At 41.8% G+C, this 20,977-nt stretch overlaps 1 protein-coding gene and 1 non-coding gene across 3 annotated transcripts in view; both read left to right on the top strand.

Moving 5' to 3' along the window:
* The window catches only part of nalf2 (NALCN channel auxiliary factor 2), a 447,747-nt gene that overhangs the window by 247,878 nt on the left and 178,892 nt on the right, over positions 1 to 20,977 (top strand). The gene's annotated exons all lie outside the window — the stretch shown is intronic.
* trnan-guu lies at positions 5,739 to 5,812 on the top strand. Its single transcript has one exon. It is a non-coding gene; the product is annotated as a tRNA-Asn (tRNA).

Here is a 20,977-nt window from a genome sequence, read left to right as displayed (position 1 = left end):
AGGCGTTTGATATGCTTTCCTTTATTGGTCAGAGTATTGAGTACAGGAGTTGGGAGGTCATGTTGCGGCTGTACAGAACATTTGTTAGGCCACTGTTGGAATATTGCGTGCAATTCTGGTCTCCTTCCTATTGGAAAGATGTTGTGAAACTTGAAAGGGTTCAGAAAAGATTTACAAGAATGTTGCCAGGGCTGGAGGATTTGAGGAGAGGCTGAACAGGCTGGGGCTGTTTTCCCTGGAGTGTCGGACGCTGAGGGGTGTCCCTATAGAGGTTTACAAAATTATGAGGGGCATGGATAGGGTAAATAGGCAAAGTCTTTTTCCCTGGGGTCAGGGAGTCCAGAACTAGAGGGCATAGGTTTAGAGTGAGAGGGGAAAGATATAAAAGAGACCTACGGGGCAACCTTTTCACAGAGGATGATACGTGTATGGAATGAGCTGCCAGAGGAAGTGGTGGAGGCTTGTACAATGGCAACATTTAAGAGGCATTTGGATGGGCATATGAATAGGAAGGGTTTGGAGGGATTGGGCCCGGTGCTGGCAGATGGGTCTAGGTTGGGTTGGGATATCTGGTCAGCATGGACGGTTTGGACCAAAGGGTCTGTTTCCATGCTGTACATCTCTATGACTCTATGCTCCTGACTTTGCCTTATAAGCGGTATACAGACATGAGGAGAGTCAGCGGGTGGGTTACTTCCTACAAAATTCCTAAACTCTGATCAGCTCTTTGGCCACAATGTGAATATGGCTGGTTCACTTCAATTTCTCATCAATGGTTATGCCCAGTTAGTGGGCAATTCAGCAATGGCAATACTATTGGATGGTGAGTGGAGAAAGTTGCTTTCTCTCATTGGAGATAGTTATTGCCAGGCAAATTGTGTGCTGCGAATGTTATTCTCCATTCGCAGACTATTTTAGATTAGATTAATTCCCTACAGTGTGGAAACAGGCCCTTCAGCCCAACAAGTCCACACCGATCTACCGAAGAGTAACCCACCCATTCCCCATATTCACCCCTTACTATGGGCAATTTCGCATGACCAATTCACCTGACCTGCAGATCTTTGGATTGTGGGAGGAAACTAGAGCACCCAGAGGAAACCCACACAGACATGGGAAGAATGTGCAAACTCAACAATCACCCAGGGCAGGAATTGAACCTGGGTCCCTCGTGCTGTGTGGCAGCAGCGCTAACCACTCTGCCACCATCCCACCCAGATTTTGCCCAGATGGTGCTGCGTATGGCCTGCTTTATACCTGTGAAGTGGTGTCAATGGTGCTGAACACTGTATAATCATCAGTGAACATCTCCTTGAGTTATAAGGAGAGGTTGGATAGGCTGAGACCTTTTTCACTGGAGCATAAGAGGTTGAGAGGTGACCTTACAGAGGTTTATAAAATCATTAGGGGTATAGATAAGGTGAAAGGCCGATGTTTTTGTTCCATAGACTAGAAGATTTCAAGACCGGGGGCATATTTTTAAGGTGAAAGGAGAAAGATTTTGAAAAAGACATGAGGGAGAATTTGTTTGTACAGAGTGTGGCTTGTGTGTGGCATGAACTTCCAGAGGAAGTGGTGGATGCAGGTACTGATACAACATTTAAAAAGCATTTGGATAAGTACATAACTAGAAATGTTTGGAGGGATATGAGCCATGCACAGGCAGTTGGGACTAGTTTAGTTTGGGATTATGATCGGCATGGATTGGTTGGATTGAAGAGTCTGTATCCTTGCTGTATGACCCTATGACCCTATAAATGCTACCTTTAGTGGGGTTGGGTAATTAAGGTCTGGAGGAGGATTTCTTTTTAGTTCTCTTGTGGGACATAGGCATCACTGGCTGAGCCAGCATTTCTTGCCTGTCTCTAGTTGCCCTTGAGAACATGGAGGTGAACTGCCTTCTTGAAGTGCTGCAGTCAATTTGGTGTCGGCAGGGATATGCATGTGTGGATTGATCTGAGGGCGCAGGATAAGAAACATCAGTGAAGACTTTCGGAGTTGCAAAGAGGGAATAATATTGTTGTTAGGAGATCAGCAGAGATCAAAATGGAGGTGATGTCCAATTAAGGGCAGGCTAATGTGGCAGCACTTATAGAGTCATAGAGTCATAGAGATGTACTGCATGGAAACAGACCCTTTGGACCAACCCTCCCATGCCGACCAGATATCCCAACCCAACCTAGACCCACATGCCAGCACTCAGCCCAATCCCTCCAAACCCTTCCTATTCATATACCTATCCAAATGCCTTTTAAGTGTTGCAATTGTACCAGCCTCCACCACTTCCTCTGGCAGCTCATTCCATGCATGTATCATCCTCTGTGTGAAAAGGTTGCCCCGTAGGTCTCTTTTATATCTTTCCGCTCTCACTCTAAACCTATGCCCTCTAGTTCTGGACTCCCTGACCCCAGGGAAAAAGACTTTGCCTATTTACCCTATCTATGCCCCTCATAATTTTGTAAACCTCTATAGGGACACCCCTCAGCGTCCGACACTCCAGGGAAAACAGCCCCAGCCTGTTCAGCCTCTCCTCAAATCCTCCAGCCCTGGCAACATCCTTGTAAATCTTTTCTGAACCCTTTCAAGTTTCACAACATCTTTCCAATAGGAAGGACACCAGAATCGCATGCAATATTCCAACAGTGGCCTAACGAATGTCTGTACAGCCGCAACATGACCTCCCAACTCCTGTACTCAATACTCTGACCAATAAAGGAAAGCATATCAAACGCCTTCTTCACTATCCTATCTACCTCCGACTCCACTTTCAAGGAGCTATGAACCTGCACTCCAAGGTCTCTTTGTTCAGCAACCCTCCCTAGGAACTTAGCATTAAGTGTATAAGTCCTGCGAAGATTTGCTTTCCCAAAATGCACCAGCTCACATTTATCTGAATTAAACTCCACCTGCCACTTCTCAGCCCATTGGCCCATCTGGTCAAGATCCTGTTGTAATCTGAGGTAACCCTCTTCAGTGTCCAGTACACCTCCAATTTTGGTGTCATCTGCAAACTTACTAATTGTACCTCTTATGCTCGCATTCAAATCATTTATGTCAGTGACAAAAAGTAGAGGGCCCAGCACCGATCCTTGTGACACTCCACTGATCACAGGCCTCCAGTCTGAAAAACAACCCTCCACCACCATCCTCTGTCTTCTACCTTTGAGCTAGTTGCCTGCATGGGTGCAGCTACAACAGCATTCAAGAAGCTTGACACCATCCAGGACAAAGCAGCCCACATGTTTGGCACCACACCCACAACTTGCAAAGTTCATTCCCTTCACACTGGTGGAGTGAAGTAGTGTTTACCATGTACGTGATGCACAATAACAACTCACCCCCAGACTCCTTCAAAAATACATTCTCCTGCCAGAGGATGAAGGCAGCTGGTGCACTGAATGCCATCACCTGAAAGACTGCCCCAAACCGCACACTACCCTGATGTGAAACTATATTGTTGTTCCCTCACTGTCACTAAGTCAAAATCATGGAACACTTTTCTTAACAGCACTGTGGATGTTCCTGCATCCCAAGGACTGCAGCGGTTCAAGAAGGCAGCTCATCACCATCTTCCCAGGACAATTCATTTCTATTCATTCACAGGATGAGGGTGTCGCTGACAAAGCCAGCATTTATTGCCCATCCCTAATTGCCAACAGGGCAGTTAAGAATCATCTACATTGCTGTGGGTCTGGAGTCACATGTAGGCCAGACCAGGTAAAGATGGCAGTTTCCTTCCCTCAAGGAGATTAGAGAACCAAATGGGTTTTTCCAACAAACGATTTATGGTCATCATTCGACTTTCAATTCCAGAATTTTGTTGAATTCAAATTCCACAATCTGCCGTAGCAGGCTTCGAATCCAGATCCCCAGAACGTGCCCTGAGTCTCTGGACTAACAGTCCAGTGATAATACCACTAGGCCATCACCTTCCCATTAGGGACAGGCAATGAAGTCTGTTCTAGCCATCGATGCCCTGTGCCATGAACAAATAGAAGAAAAATGAATACTGTCTGTGCCCACGATTGGAAATCTTGTATACCCTCCAGCCCATCCCATCCCACACTTATCAGTGCTCAAATCTCCCACTACATCTGAAGCAAAATTTATCGACCAGCCTGATATCCATATGGAGAACCTGTGGTTGATGTTACATGCAACGCTATGGAGTTTAAACATCAATTCTTCATTTCCATAAAGTCCATGCACTATAGGCAAGCCACCACCAACCAATCCCCCTCAACCAATGCTCCCCATCCTCCACACACACTTACGCCTGCCCACCACCACATCACTAACTTCTGGTGGGCCAAATAAATTCACATTTCCTCCTCCAAGTTCCTGCCCTGAGTTTTCTGGCAAGTAACAAAACCATCGCACTAAACTTTTACTTGGTTGTACTATCACAAATGCTTAAAATGATTGCTCAGTAGAGAACTCTCAGTCACTCTCTAAGTCACCATCCCTCTAGATTAGAGTTGCATAGTGTTTGCATTGAGGGGACTGTTAGTACATGTGCTGAACCTCTTGCTGCCCAATAACTTGCAAGTAACAGATGGAAGATAGTTTCTTCCAACCTTTGCTGGACAAAGATCTTGGGAAGACAGTTCCCCATGGTGATTATTATGTAGGTTGCTAGCTTGCACAGAAACTGGTTGTGGTATTGTTGTGAGTGTGGACAGCAAACCAGAGCAAATTCCCAGCTCCTCTTTAAAATAGTGCCAAGAGATGTTCTGCTTCCACCAAAGTGGGCAAAATGTGCCTCTGTCAAATACAGCTATGTTAATGTAGCATTCCTTCAGTATTGTGCTGCAGTGTCAGCCCAGCTAATGTGTTTGAGTTTCTGAAACACAGCGTGACCCCACAAATTTCCAACTCAAAGATGAGAATGCAACTGCTTCAACCACAAACCATTAAATTGCTCCTCCTGTTGTTTGTGAATACAGAATGAAATTGTGATGCCATTCATAACTAACACCTCATTTTCAGCTCACACTTGAAGCATTGGGACTTGGACAGGTTTGTGAAAAGCATCTGATTAGATTAGATTGGATTCCCTACAGCGTGGAAACAGGCCCTTCGGCCCAACCAGTCCACACCGACCCTCCAAAGAGCAACCCACTCAGACACATCCCACTACCCTATATTTACCTAACACAATGGGCAATTTAGTATGGCCAATTCACATGACCTGCACATCTTTGGACTGTGGGAGAAAACTGGAGCACCTGGAGGAAATGGGGAGAATGTGCAAACTCCATCCAGACAGTCGCTTGGATGTAGCTATAACCTGAGTCCGTGCCTAGAGGCCAGGAAAGGAAAGGATATGAGACTGACAGAAAGACTCGGCAAAGTACATCTCAACATGCAATACTTCAAACCTAACTGCTTGAAGGAAATCAACATATGTCCTTGGGATATAAAGGGTGGAAGCCTCACTGTGGACTAACCAAATCTGATAAGCGAAGAGATAGGGAAATTGAGAAAATCAATGAGTGTAAATGAGATCTCCAGATCCATGTGTGTGTGCGGAGCGAAATAAGAAAGAAAATGAGATCCACCAAGTGGTGCTTCGCAAAGCCCAGGTTGTTTCTTTTTTAAATCAGTTCAGTGACTTTTGTAACTTACGTAATTCACAGTTCAATTGTAAAAAGAATATACACTATTATTTTATATGTCTGGGTTATTGAACACTTTTTCTCCTGGTTATGCTGGTCTACTGACTTTTAATTGTGCCAATCTCTGTGGCACAATTGGTCAGTGCATTCGGCTGTTGACTGAAAGGTTGGTGGTTCGAGACAACCCAGGGATGGAGTAAGCGCTGCGTTCACTTCATTGGTTAATTGGGGGCGGCACGGTGGTTTAGTGGTTAGCACTGCTGCCTCCGGGTTCAATTTCCGCCTCGGGTGATTGTCTGTGTGGAGTTTGCACGTTCTCTGCATGGTTTCCTCCGGATGCTCCGGTTTCCTCCCACAATCCAAAGATGTGCAGGTCAAGTGAATTGGCCATGCTAATTTGCCCATGCTAATTTGCCCATAGTGTTAGGTGCATTAGTCAGGGGTAAATATGGAGTGGGGGAATGGGGCTGGGTGGGTTACTCTTCAGAGGGTCAGTGTGGACTTGTTGGGCTGAAGGGCCTGTTTCCCTACTGTAGGGAATCTAATCATTTAGTAAATGGTCAGCTGATAATTAAAATCTGTTCTTACCAACCAGTTGCATTAGAAATTCAAATACACTTCACTTGTCCATTGGATTGATATACCGTATGGAGCACTTTCAAGGCCAATCTCAAGTTATGCAGAATTAATTAATTTTGGAAATTAGCTTGCAAATTAATTCAACATTGAATTAATTAATTTGTCACTTTAAAGACATGTAAATTAAATAAGAAACATTTTAATTGACAAATGTTTACTTGTGAATATATTCATAAATGTAAAATGCATACACGTATATAAGAAATCATTTAGGATTGAATTTAAAAATAATTTGCAACATAAAAGCTTCTCTTTTTTCCAAAGTAGTTATTTTATAATTCTCAATTCATCATTTGATCAATAGCTCAGTGGGTTAGTGAGTGTGGTATTGATCACAGCTAAAATGGCATTTGGAACCTGCAGTTAGATAAATTTTCACTTGGAGCAGGTCTTGGGCAGATGGGGTGTGCATCCTTGCTGTACAATTGAAGTCCTTCTTACTGGATTGTGCATTCTTTGGGATGGGACTCATCTGGTCGCTGGCACTGGCTGCAATCAGTGTATCAGGCAGATTGTCATTCCAGCTGGTGGAGGAATAGGATAGGAATCCCACTGGAATCAAACCAGAAGTTGTTTCTTAAAGGACAAGTGATGGAGAGAGGCCAATACCTGTCTGCAACAAGAATCATTAGAAAACTTTCTTGGGCCATTTTATGAGTGAAAAGTGAAGCAATCCTTTCAGAAAACCTTTGATTATGCTCGTAAATACCGCAGAAATGCTTGGCTTGGGGAAGAAGGGTCCAACCTTCCTTTTATAGAATCGCTGTTAATATATTAAATTTGCCATAGTCTTACCAGACCATAGGGCTGCTATCTCATGAGGTAGATAACTGGAAGTAGTTTAAAATCAACCAAATGGAAGTGGGTACTGCAGGTGCTGGAGATTAGAGTCAAGATTCCTGATGAAGAGTCTTTGCCCAAAACATCGAGTTTTCCTGCTCCTCAGATGCTGCCTGACCTGCTGTGCTTCTCCAGCACCATTTTAATCCTGACCTTGGTGTTAGTTTGACCTGACGGTCAGTACATCTCAACAAAGGGAAAGGTTGCAAAGGAGAGTCCTTCAAAGTAACCTCTTTTGGTGCAGGAATTGAACCCATACTGTTAGCATTACCCTACACCACAAACCAGCGATCCAGCCAACTGAGCTAGTTAACATTATCTAAGTAACTTGCTGCCTAAAACAGGGTGGATGATCATGCAAAGTCCATGCCCATTGTAGTGTGAGTGTTTAAGTCTGACTATATGATATGTTACTGAGACACAACATATATCATAACAGGAAGTTCTGTAGTGTCACATGATCTTGTGGAAAGGTGAAGCCATAGTAGGATTTTTAAAACAAAAACTTAATGCTTTCTTTACCTCAGAAGACTCTGTGAATGTTCTTTAGCAATACAACAAGACCAAGAATATTATTGCAAGTGTAAATAGAGCAGTTTGCAGCCTTCCTCCATCCCATTCCTGACAGGAGTAAGCTGTCGGAATCAGCTACATGTTATGTTGGCTGTGGAGGAAGACAAGTACCCAAATTTTCTATGTGTAATCACTATCCAGTGGCCTGTGTTATGAAGTGCAAGCTCAGGTGAGGACAGGATCAGGCTTCCATCTTGTTGTCACATGATCAAATAGGCAATAACGTTTTTAAAAATCCTTAAAGAACTGCAGATGCTGTGAATCCGAAATAAAAACAAAATTTGCTGGAAAAGCTCCGCAGGTCTGGCAGTATCTGCGAAGAGAAATCAGAGTTAATGTTTCAGGTTCAGTGACCATTCTGAGGAAGGGTTCCTTGGACTTGAAACGTTAATTTTGATTTTTCTTCACAAATGCTGCCAGGCAATAAAGTTACATTTGCAGGACATGCTTTTCTGTCCTTTCAGTATTCTTCAGCATTTTGTTGCTCATGGAAAATAACAGAACTCTTTTGTTTTCAGTGAAAATGGAAACATTAAACCCACAAGGTGTTCAGGTAGTTTTATGAACTGCCATTTCAAAGACACCAAGCTGGTGCCAAAATTTGTATCTACTATAATGGTTAACTTCACTTCTAGAATGTCTACAGTGCAGAAAGAGGCCATTCAGCCTAGCGAGTCTGCACAGACCCATTGAAGAGCAACCTCACTCAGACCCAGTCTCCCACCCTATCCTCATAAACCCCACTTTATCGTGGCTAATCCCTCTAGCCTACACATCTCTGGACACTATGGGGCAATTTTGCATATCCAATCTACCTAACCTATACATTTTTGGACTGTGGGAGAAAACTAGAGCATTTGGAGGAAAGCCATGCAGTTACAGGAGAACGTGCAAACTCCATACAGATAGTTGGCCAAGGGTGGAATTGAACCCAGCTCCCTGGCATTGAGCCACTGTGTGATCCAAAACTGTATGTCTTCAGATTCTATCCACAATTAGAGTGACAAGACGTACTGAACTTAATGCAATAAAGAGTAATATTGGAGAAAACAATGGCATTTAAGATGTTTAAATATACAAGATTCTATGATTTCCAACCTCAGCCGTCAAAGTGTGAAGAAATAATGTTTATTTTCTCGGTATCTTCATGGATTGCAGGTGTTCCTGGCAAAGCAGCATTTGTTGTCCATCTCTAAATGCTTTTGAACTGAGGGCTTGCTTATCCATTCCAGATTCAACCATACTGCAGTCACATGCAGGCTAGACCAAGTAAGGATATCATTCAGGCTAGGTGGGAATCCTTGGTTAAGGGGAAAGGAAGACAGGTCAGAAATGTTGGTTTGTAAGGTAGCATTATTGAAAGCATATGACAGGGCTGGAGAAACTGGAGAATGGAACTGAATCTTTACAGACAGCTTTTATTTGAATGCTCCTCTGTACTTCAAGAATGTATTCAGAAACATGTTTGCAATCTGAATACAAGCAGCACACAAAGGAAATGTCCCCTCACACACATTTTTTTGATTTCCACTTCCCCACTGTCATTGAGATTACACCTTGAGCAACACAACCAGATTTTCAGAAGATACAGTTGTTGACCTAAACAAACCATAAGCCCAGTTTACATCAAACCAAACCCTTCTGAATCTGAGTGAAGTATAGAGAAATCAATTAATTCAGAATTTGACAGAGAGCTCACCAGAAAGTGGTGATCGTATCTTTATTGCAGCTGACCTCGGCTAACCCTGTAAGAACTGTACTTCCTATAGAGTGTTACTTAAAAAGATGACATCTCCTTGATGGTGATAAAGATCATTGGGCCTGGATTACATTAGCAGGTTATATAAGCGGTGAACTGATACTGTGCTGTGTCTGACTGTTATGAATTCAAGACAGCCTTGGCAACTCAGCTTGAGTGGCATCATTCTCCCTTACATACCTGCACTACATCTGAAATACTGACTGCTGAGTAAAACAACTCATAAGTTATTGGAGTGGAACAGAAAGAGAAGGTACATACCTTTGCGAGGGTAGCAGTATTCCCAGTGACTCAAGGAACAGCCAACCTCGTACATGTGGCTGTAAGGGTCTGATATCTCAATGAGAACTTGCACTGAAGCTACAAAGGGTTCCATTGCCTCAGCATACAGTGTGTGACCAAGCACAGAGCATCTTGCTGATGAATGCCTGGCACCCCCAGAAGAAGTTGTGTTAAATTTTCAGACATGGGTACATGTTTCTCTATCCTATCACAGATCCACACAGCATAGAAACAGGCCCTTCTGCCCACCATGTCTGTACCAACCAATAAGTACCAAACTGTGCTAATCTCATTTACTTGCACTTGGCCCATAGTCCACTATGCCCTGGCATTTTATGTGCTCATCAAGATTCTTCTGCAGTGTTGTTCCATATTTCTACCCTCTGGGTGAAAAACATTTTCCTGAAATCTCATGTGAACAACTTATTCCTTACCTTAAACATAAGCTATCTGGTCTTAGACATGTCTGTCATGGGGGAATGATTTTCATGATATTCGCTATCTTTGCCTGGCGTAAGTTTGTATACTGCAATCAGATGCCCCCCTCAGTCTTCTCTGTCCTCGCAAAAACAAACTGAGCCTACCAAGTCTCTCCTCATAACTGAGACTTTTCATCCCAGGCACAATCCTGATGAATCTCCTCTTCACTCTGTCCAGTGCAAACATTTCCTTCCTATAATGTGAGGACAAGAATTGCACACACTATTCCATCTGTGGCCGAACCAATGTTTTAAAAAGTTGTAACAAGAAATTGCTACTGCTATATTCTATGCTTTGGCGAACGAAGTCAAGCATCCTGCAACGCTTCTTCACCATTGTATCTACCTGCGCTGGTACCTTCAGGAATCTGTGGACTTGGACGTCAAGGTCCCTCGATGCTCCATATGGACCTACCATTCATGTGTGAACCCTTCCCTTATTAGACTTCTCAAAATGCATCAACTCACATTAATCAGGATTAAATTCCATCTGCCATTGTTCTGCCCAATTTACAAGTTGATCAATATCAGACTTTAGCCAAACAGCATCCTCCTCACCATTACAACAATGCCAATTTTTGTGTCACCTGAAAATGTAGTAATTATACCTTGTACATTCACATCCAAGTTGTTAATGTAAATAGCAAACAGCAAAGGTCTCAGCACCAATCACTGTGGTATACTGCTGGTCATAGGCTTTCAATGAAGAAAACAACCCTCCACCAATGCCCTTTGCCCCCTAGTTATAAGTCGAGTTTGGGTCCAGTTTGCCAACATGCCTTTAATCCAATGTGCTCTTTGGAGTGGCCTTCTATGTGGGACCTTGTCAATAGCCTTAATGAAGTTCATATCAATCACATCAACTGCACTACCCTCATAAATATAAATAGTCACCTTTTTTAAAAAAAGATAATTGATATATGCAGTAAATAGTTGAGGGTCTACAATACAGCTTACATCAGTTAGTTGAAACTTTATTGCTGGAACAGCACAGCAGGTCAGGCAGCATCCAGGGAACAGGAGATTCGACGTTTCGGGCACAGGCCCTTCTTCAGGGCCTGTGCCCGAAACGTCGAATCTCCTGTTCCCTGGATGCTGCCTGACCTGCTGTGCTGTTCCAGCAATAAAGTTTCAACTTTGATCTCCAGCATCTGCAGACCTCACTTTCTCCTTACATCAGTTAGGCTACCAACGGATGTTTCTACCTCTTTGTGCTCTATTGCTCAACCAATTTCCCTCCATGGACAAAAGTGTACCTTCAATTCCATGAGCTTCAACATTTACTAACAATTTGTATCATCACTAGTCACAGGTAAGGTGCCAGAAAACTGGAGGTTGGCTAATGCGGTACCACTATTTTAAAAAGGTGAGAAGGACTAGCCAGGGAACTATAGACCAGTGATCCTGACGTTGGCTGTGGGTAAGTTTTTGGAGGGAATCCTGAGGGACAAGATTTACATGTATTTGGAAAAGCAAGGACTGATTAGGGATAGTCAACATGGCTTTGTGTGTGGGAAATCATGTCTCACAAACTTGATTTGAGGTTTTTGAAAAAGCAACAAAGAGGATTAATAAGGGAAGAGTGGTGGATGTGATCCATATGGACTTCAGTAAGGCACTCGATAAGGTTCCCGATGGGAGACTGGTTAGCAAGGTTAGAGCTCATGAAATACAGTGAGAACTAGCCGTTTGGATACAGAACTGGCTCAAAGTTAGTAGACAGAGGATGGTGGTGGAGGGTTGTTTTTCAGACTAGAGGCCTGTGACCAGTAGAGTGCCACAAGGATCGGTGCTGGGTCCACTACTTTTCGTGATTTATATAAATGATTTGGAAATGAACAGAGGAGGTAGAGTTAATACGTTTGTAGATGACACCAAAATTGGAAATGCAGTGGACAGCGAAGAAGGTTATTTCAGGTTACAATGGGATGTTAATTAGATGGGTCAATGGGCTGAGGGGTGGCAGATGGAGTTTAATTTAGATAAATGTGAGGTGCTGCATTTTGGGAAAGCAAATCTTATACACTTAATGGTAAGGTCCGAGGGAGTGTTGCTGAACAAAGACACCTTGGAGTGCAAGTTCATAGCTCCTTGACAGTAGAATTGCAGATAGATAGGATAGTGAAGAAGGCATTTGGTATGCTTTCCTTTATCGGTCAGAGTATTGAGTACAGGAGTTGGGAGGTCATGTTGCGGCTGTACAGGACATTGGTTAGTCCACGTTTGGAATATTATGTGCAATTCTGGTCTCCTTCCTATTGGAAAGGTTTTGTGAAATTTGTAAGTGTTCAGAAAAGATTTACAAGGATGTTGCCAGGGTTGGAGGATTTGAGGTATAGGGAGAGGCTGGGGCTGTTTTCCCTGGAGCGTCGAAGGCTGAGGGGTGACCTTATAGAGGTTCAAAAGATCATGAGGGGCATTGGTAGGATAAATAGACAAAGTCTTTTCTGTAGGGTGGGAGAGTCCAGAACTAGAGGTCATAGGTTTAGGGTGAGAGGGAAAAGATATAAAAGGAACCTAAGGGGCAACTTTTTCACGCAGAGGGTAGTGCGTGTATGGAATAAACTGCCAGAGGAAGTGGTGCAGGCTGGTGCAATTACAACATTTTAAAGGTATCTGGATGGATATTTGAGTAGGAAGGGTTTAGAGGGATATGGGCCAAGTGCTGGCAAATGGGACTGGATTAGGTTGGGATATCTGGTGGGCATGGACGAGTTGGACCAACGGGTCTGTTTCCGTGTTGTACATCTCTCTGATTCTATGACTGTAATTTCTTGTGAGGCACTTTATCAAATGTCTTTTGCAATGTCACACCAACAATATTTGTATTATTTCCCCTTTCCTCTACTTTAGTGACCACTTCAGAAAATTCACAGAGATTCATCAGGTATGACCTACCCTTTGCAAATTTATATTAACTCTCATCAATCTACAGAAAATGTTCACATTGTTTGAAAAAAAACCCTAATGTTAATTATAAAGTCTATCAATATCTGAACAACAGAAGTTAAGCTAGGGTTAGATGTTGTGCGGTTGCTTCGCTTGGCTGAAGAGGCTGGAAATAGGGGACTTAGTCTTAGAATAAGGATTTGAGCATTTCAAACCGAGCTGAGGAGAAATGTCTTCACTTCAAGGTTGTCTAGAGTTCCCTACACCAGAAGTCTGTGAATGCTCACTCAATGAGCATATTCACAACAGCAATCAATTCATGTCTGGACCTCTGGAAGAAGGTAAGGATTTGGGGATCAGATAGGAAAATAATATTGTGGTCAGAAATCATCCTTGATCTTATTGAATCAAGGAACTTGAGGGACTAGCCTCATATCTTCTCTTATTTCTCATGTTCTTATTTGTGGGTTGCCTAATTTTCCACATTAGCAATCATGTAGTGAAAGCTCCGAACTAATTTATCTTGCTCAAAATGCAGTCTAATTTGTAACAAGGGACAAGACTCTTATTTCAGATCCCTAGCTTCCAACAGAGAAAATTGTGAACTGCGTTTCTGACAAGTGCTTGCTTTTTTCCCCTTGGTTTCCCCAACTTAATGTACTCACCTCCCTTGATGCATTCCCTTGTGCATGGTCCCCCAAGTAATTTTCTAAATATCTCAGTGTGAATGCTTTTAGACTTGAAAATCAAGCTACTGCCTTCGGAAGAAAGTGGTGAACTGGAAGTTTAAGTAACCCAGTACTAAATGCAGTGAACACATATTAGCATTCCTTTTTAAAGGGAAGCTAAGAAAGCATATGAAAGAGAGGGGAATAAAAGTTTACCATAGTAAATTTAGCTGAGTCAAAATGGAAGGAAGGTCAAGTGGAGCACAAATAGCAACATGGATGACATGCACCAAATGGCCTATTTCTGTGGCCATGTCCTATGAAATCTGATTTATCTCATCTTTACAGCTAGGATTGTAGCAAAATTCAAACAAGGAGCAAGAGGAGGCCATTCAACTGATTGAGCCTGCATTGCCATTCATAGATCATGGTTGATCTGATTGAACTTCAAGTCTGCATTCCCAATTGCCCCTGTTAATCCTTCAACTGTGCCTTAAGGACACTGCTTCCACTATCTTTTCAGCAAGGGTTCTAAAGACTCAAAATCCACTGAGAGAAAGAACTTTGACTAATCTCTGTCAAAAATGGGTGACCTCTGATTTTTGAACTATGACTCTTAATTCTAGATTCTCCCACATCCAACCTGGCAAGACCCATCAGGATCTTTGGGCACCCCTTACTCTTGTAAACCCCCTCAGATACAAGCCAAGCCTATCCAGCCCTTATTGTTAAATCATATACAAAAGAGAAGTAGAGAGAAAGAAAGATTGGATTGTGAGAGAAGAGAAAGAATGCAAAGAAAAAAATGAAAATAAATGGGAATTTTAAAAATCTCTTAACAACAATTAAGTACCCATGTAGGAATGAGATTCCAAATGAGATTCACTTGTTCCCTCGCTGGTTTAGGAAGGTTGAATAACATTGCAGAAATATTGATCTTATCATTGAAAATCTATTTACATCATTAAATTCCAGTCCTAACTTTCTCCAACTAATTTAATTAAAACTTAATGTGAAAATGCAGCAAGGAGGTTAAGGGGGAGTCAGCATTTTCACAGCAGTAGAAATCATCCAGAAACCTGTAGTAGTCCAGATTCATGAGATACCTCCTCCTTATCACAAGTTTGGGGGGAAATATTTACAGGTTAATAATACTGTTACATTAGTAGAAAATCTGAGACATTAATTATTTAATAGATGTTGCATGCAGTTCTAGTCGCCACACGATCAGAAAGACGTGGAGACTTTGGAGAGGGAACAGAAAAGGTTTTCCAAGGTGCTGCCTGGTATGGGGTGGCGTATTAGCTATGACAACATTGGAAAAGCTTGGTTTATTTTCATTTAAGGGATTGATAGAGGTTTACAAAATTATGAGAAGCGCTGGTAGAATAGATCATTGGAGTCATTTTCCCATTGTAGAAATTTAAATTACTACAGGATATATGATTAGATTAAATTACTTACAGTGTGGAAACAGGCCCTTCAGCCCAACAAGTCCACATTGACCCACCGAAGTGCAACCCACCCAGACCCATTCCCCTACACCTAACACTATGGGCAATTTAGCATGGCCAATTCACCTAATCTGCACATTTTTGGACTGTGGGAGGAAACCGGAACACACCCACGCAGGCATGGGGAGAATGTGCAAACTCCACACAGTCAGTCACCTGAGGCAGGAATTGAGCCCAGGTCTCTGGCTCTGTGAGGCAGCAGTGCTAACACTGTACCACCGTGCCGCCCACCATGTTTAAGGTAAAAAAAGGAAAGTCTAAAGGAGATGTGAGAGGCAAGATTTTTTATACAGAAGGTGGTAAGTGCCTGGATTGTGCTGTGAGAGGAGGTGTTGAGGCAAGTACAATAGCAACGTTTAAGAGGCATCTTAACAGATACAAAGAATATAGGGATTTGGACTGCCTAGAGACAAGAGATTTAGTTTTGAAAGGCATCAAACATTGGCAGGGTCTTGGTGGGCTGAAGGGCTTCTTCCTGTGCAGTACTCCTCTTTGTTCTGTAAGTTTCTGTTGTGTGAATGAAAAATAAATTATTCAATTTGAATGTTAGGGAACAAGGCAGAAGCAGCTCCACAGAGTGTTAGAATGTCTAAAATGGTAAGTACAAAAGAACTATAATCACAGATTCCTCCAGGCCTATTTTGTACATGATATTGTATGCTTTTCTGAATGCACTTGCACGCCCACAAGAAACCAAGCTCTGCTTGCCTTCATGCATTCCACTGAGAATACTCAAAGCCAGCAGAGGGAATTCTCAAACTATCAGTACAGGATACATTTAAACCAAAGCCTCCTACTCCACATCTTCCTTCTCCAAATGTTGCTAATTCACTGTGGTGACTTCTGTTTGACAACCACTCATCTCCTAGTGGATGATGAGGACTGCAGATGCTAGAGATCAGACTCGAGAGTGTGGTGGTGGAAAGCACAGCAGGTCAGGCAGCATATGAGGAGCAGGAGAATTGACGTTTCGGGCATAAGCCCTTCATCAGGGCTGCTCCTCGGTTGCTGCCTGACCTGCTGTACTTTTCCAGCATCGCACTCTCGACAACTCAGTTCCAACTAGACTGGATTTATAAGAACAGTTATTCAAATACAAGGTCATCTCATGCAAGATTGGACCTGTCCTTTCATAAACATTATATCTATATATTTTTCAGAAGAATCAAGAGATAATGATCAGTGGATTTAATATTTACACTTCCTCAGCCTGGAAATGTTGAGGCTAATTTACATAATTTATACATACATTCCTTTAATGTTTTGATTCATGGGATATGGGTGCCACTGGCTGTGCAAGTATTGATTGCCTGTCCTTAACTGCCCCTGAGAACATGGTAAAGCAGTAAGGTGTATAGTAACAACCTTACTTCAATAGGACTTTCTATCTGACACATTCTGGCTATCATTTTATTTGTCTTACTTGAGGCATCACACTTTCTCATAACCAAACTGTGCATAACTCTATTCAAGCTGATTAGCTAAGCTGCAAATTTGTTCTGAGTGTACAATTTAAAGTTAAATTTACTCAATTTGGCAGGTGGGAAAGAAAACTTCATTGGATTTCAAGTTAATTATTCTTACAAGTTATTCAGATATAAGGTTTTTTTTGAAGTAGAGAAGGTAGCCATCCCATAAGCTTGCCAAAAAACTTTTTATGAAAATATTGCATCGTCATCTTATATCTTCTAATAGTCATACTAAACTAGAAGCTGAAAATAAGACTCCCAATAAAATAATTATATGTGGTACAAGACATATTTGACAATAACATAACTGAATTTATATAAAAAGTTATACATCTTGAGTACTTTAATTCAGATTTTATTTGAAATCCAACCACACATGACCAATGTGGATTTCACCAGTTTCCTCATTTCTCCTCCCCCCACCTTATCCCTGTCCCAATCTTCCAACTCAGCACCGCCCCCCTGAACAGTCCTACCTGTCCATCTTCCTTCCCACCTATCCACTCCACCCTCCCCTCTGACCTATTACTTTCACCCCCACCTTCATCTACCTATCACATTCTCAGCTACCTTCCCCCCCAGCCTCACCCCTCTCCCATTTATCTCTCAGCCCCCTTGGCCCACAAGCCTCATTCCTGATGAAGGACGTATGCCTAAAACGTCGATTCTCCTGCTCCTCAGATACTGCCTGACCGGCTGTGTTTTTCCAGCACCACACTGTTCGGCTTTGAAAGCCTTAGCCTAAGGTAAAATGCTGGAACCACTGTTGATTATGGTCCCTCACCCTTCACTCTGTTTTCACTGTAATGAATCTTGCAGTCTGATCACGTGCAAAGTGATTGCTTAAACATTGCCAGTGTTTCATTGTACTGGTTTTTCAGACATTCATGGAATGTGGGTCTTGCTGGAAAAATTCGCATTGATTTCCCATCTCTATAACTGAGGAAGGATCACTCGATCCGCAGCATTAACTCTGATTTCTCTCCACTGATGCTAAGCTTTTTCAGCAATTTCTGTTTTTGTCTCTAAGTTACAGTATTTTCACTTTTCTTTCCTATAACTGAGTAGCCTATTAGGCCATTTCAGAAGGTGATCTAAGAGTTAACTTTGTTCTTAGGAAATCCCTCAGGGTCAATGACGAATGCTTCTGTACAAAAAGCGAAGTCCCGCAGAGATCTGAAATGAAAACATAAAGTGTTGGAGAAACTCAACAGGTCTGGCAGCATCTGTAGAGAGAGAAGACATCTTGAGATGGATATGATTTTCTTTGAAATTGGTAACTTGCTAACATACCATTTTGATGCATTGAGAGATGGTGGATGCGTGCAATGCATCATCTGCAGATTGTCGAATGAGTGATAATAGAAGGATCAGGCAAACGATCTCTTTGATGCCTCAGCTTTATCTCTTTGTGTTCTCAATGATTTTGGCACCTTGTAGAATGAGCCTCCATTTTAGTTGGTCACAGGACAAAAACAGAGGTGAGATGTTTGACCTCCTCAAGGATGCTTTGAGTACAACCCCCATGTGTTAATGCTGTATTCCTGGGTCCTTCTTACTGCTACTGAACTCCTAAATGGATCAGTTGCTTTGCAATTCTGGTGACAACCACACAGATAACACATTCTGATGATTTAAGTCAACCATGTTGTTATGGGCCAGTTGGTTAACCAACATTAGTGAACCAGATGATTTTATTTTTACTATAATCTTTTAGATAATAATTTGATTGTGTGCTTTGTTATTAAATGAATTGCATTTAAATTCATCAGCTGCCATGGTGAGATTTAAACTCACATCTCCACATCACTAATCCAGGTCTCTGGATTATTAGTCCAGTAATATTAACACTATGTTTTCTTACTCCCACTGCAACTAAATGTCAGAATTATTTTCTCCCCAAACAAATAAAGGATGAATTTTAACAGCTTTTGTCAGGCGGAGTTGCACATTCAACCTATGATCAGGTATTTATTTTTATTTTAGAGACAGCTTGTGTGCCAGAACCTGCTGTTTATAAACTCTACCGCTTTTGAGTACGGTGGAATATAATTACTTAGTTTGCATAAATGGCTGATAACAATAGACAATCCATTAGTTCTAGGTGAGCAAGGAAAGAGATGTGAGTAAAGGAGTGATTTTGGCACATACGCTTTTTATATTTGTTTATGTTTAAACAACGGAAATAATTATTGTTTTCTGAAAATTATATTTCTCAGCACAAATGCATTGTCTCTTTGTTCAGACCTGAACAAATTATGCGAAAACAAGATGACAAAAAGAAGCTTTTTTAAGTTTCACATGAAAGCTATTCTAATGCATGCTCTTTCCAAAAGAGAATAACACTGACAGACAAAGCCACTTGATGTGAACACCTGTTCTCTGTTTAGTTTAAATATAAAAACAGCTGCAGTAGCTTGAGGACGTGTTTATTATTATCCGCATTATTTCACTACAGATATGTACCTCAATTGCAGCTGCCCACTCTAGCACCCACTTTGATGCAGCAACTTGTGTTTGTACAGTACCATTCACTTTAAAACTGCAAAGGGATGTTGTTCTAATAGCTGCAGCAGGAGCGAAGGAATGGCAAGAGGGTCATTTGGATTCTCAGCTATGTTTCATCGTTCAATGAGATCATAGCGGCTCTGTGATCTAATTGTAATTACCTGTCTTTTCCTCATATCTTTCAATACCTTCACAATTATCCGTCTTGGAGTTTGAACTGACCCCAACATCAACTGTCAATTGCAAAAGACAGTTCTGAACTTCGATCCTTCTTAAATTCATTCCTACAAGGTCTGGCTCTAATTTTTAACCTATGTTAGTTAGTTCTGGATGCACAAACCAGGAGGCACAGCCTTCACATACGTAATCCATACTCCTTAATATCTTAAAAACTTCAATCAACTCACCCTCTACCATCAAAATTCTAGGAAACTGGATTATGCAATATCACCCTTTGAGGACATGTATAATTTCATTAAACCCATGCTGCATCATTCCAAAGCCACTATATCCTTCCTAGAGACAAAAGAAAAACTGCAGATGCCGAAATCCAAAGTATTCAGGAAGATTATATCCAAAGTTATATCCAAAACGTTGACGTTTCCACCAGCTGATGCTGCCTGGCTTGCTGTGTTATTCCAGCCTCCTGTTTGTCTACTACTTCCTTCCTAAGCTGTCATACCGAGAACTGGTATTTAGCATCATCGAACTGAACTCTGCAATAATTGAAGAATGACGTTTCTTCCATTATATATTTCTCATGTGGATATTAAAGCCAACATTTCATTAGTAATCCTGATAATGGTTTGTGTGTGGCTGTGTTTATTTGAGCCACAATAACTGTGGGAGTATTTCCCCTGCACAGTTGCAGTTTCACTGTACAAGTATGAGCTAGCAGCATTAGAATAAATAAGTTGACTTGACATAAACTAACAAGAAATTTCAAACAACCTTTTTTTTTTGATTTGTGCAGACCATAACTAATTGCAGACTCGTGTACTTAGTCCCCATTTCATTTAGCAACTGTTCCCTCTCGAAAGTGCATCTCCCAAACAGTAAATAATGAAGGCCTGCCAAAAGGAAATTTCAACAGATATGGTTTTCAACTTCCAGCGTGGAGGATTGGTTGTAAAATTTAGCACGACACAGAGAACAAGGTAGGACTGATAAATTTAATTGCCTTTACTTGAATGCAAGAGGCTTAACAGGAAAGGCAGAGGGCGAGCACTTTGGGGCCAGCGACTGTAACTCTATTAATTTTAAAATTGTGATGGAAAAGGATAGACCTGATCTAAAAGTTGAAGTTCTAAATTGGAGGAAGGCTAATTTTGATGGTATGAGGCAACAATTTCAAAAGCTGATTGGGCAGATAAAGGAATGGCTGGAAAATGGGAGGCCTTTAAAAATGAGATAATGAGAGCCCAGAGACTTTATGTTCTTGTTAGGGTGAAAGGAAAGGCTGGTGGGTGTAGGGAATGCTGGATGATGAGAGAAATTGAGGTATCGGTTAAAAAAAAGGAAGCATATGTCAGGTATAGACAGGAGAGATCGAATGAATTCTTAGAAGAAGGAAGGGTTTAGAGGGATATGGTAAAAACAATGATTGCAGATGCTGGAAACCAGATTCTGGATCAGTGGTGCTGGAAGATCACAGCAGTTCAGGCAGCATCCAAGGAGCTTCGAAATTGACGTTTCGGGCAAAAGCCCTTCATCAGGAATAAAGGCAGTGAGCCTGAAGC

This window comes from Chiloscyllium plagiosum, chromosome 15 (genome assembly GCF_004010195.1).
Source record: "Chiloscyllium plagiosum isolate BGI_BamShark_2017 chromosome 15, ASM401019v2, whole genome shotgun sequence".
NCBI lineage: Eukaryota > Metazoa > Chordata > Chondrichthyes > Orectolobiformes > Hemiscylliidae > Chiloscyllium > Chiloscyllium plagiosum.
This window is presented reverse-complemented; position numbering and strand designations above follow the sequence as displayed.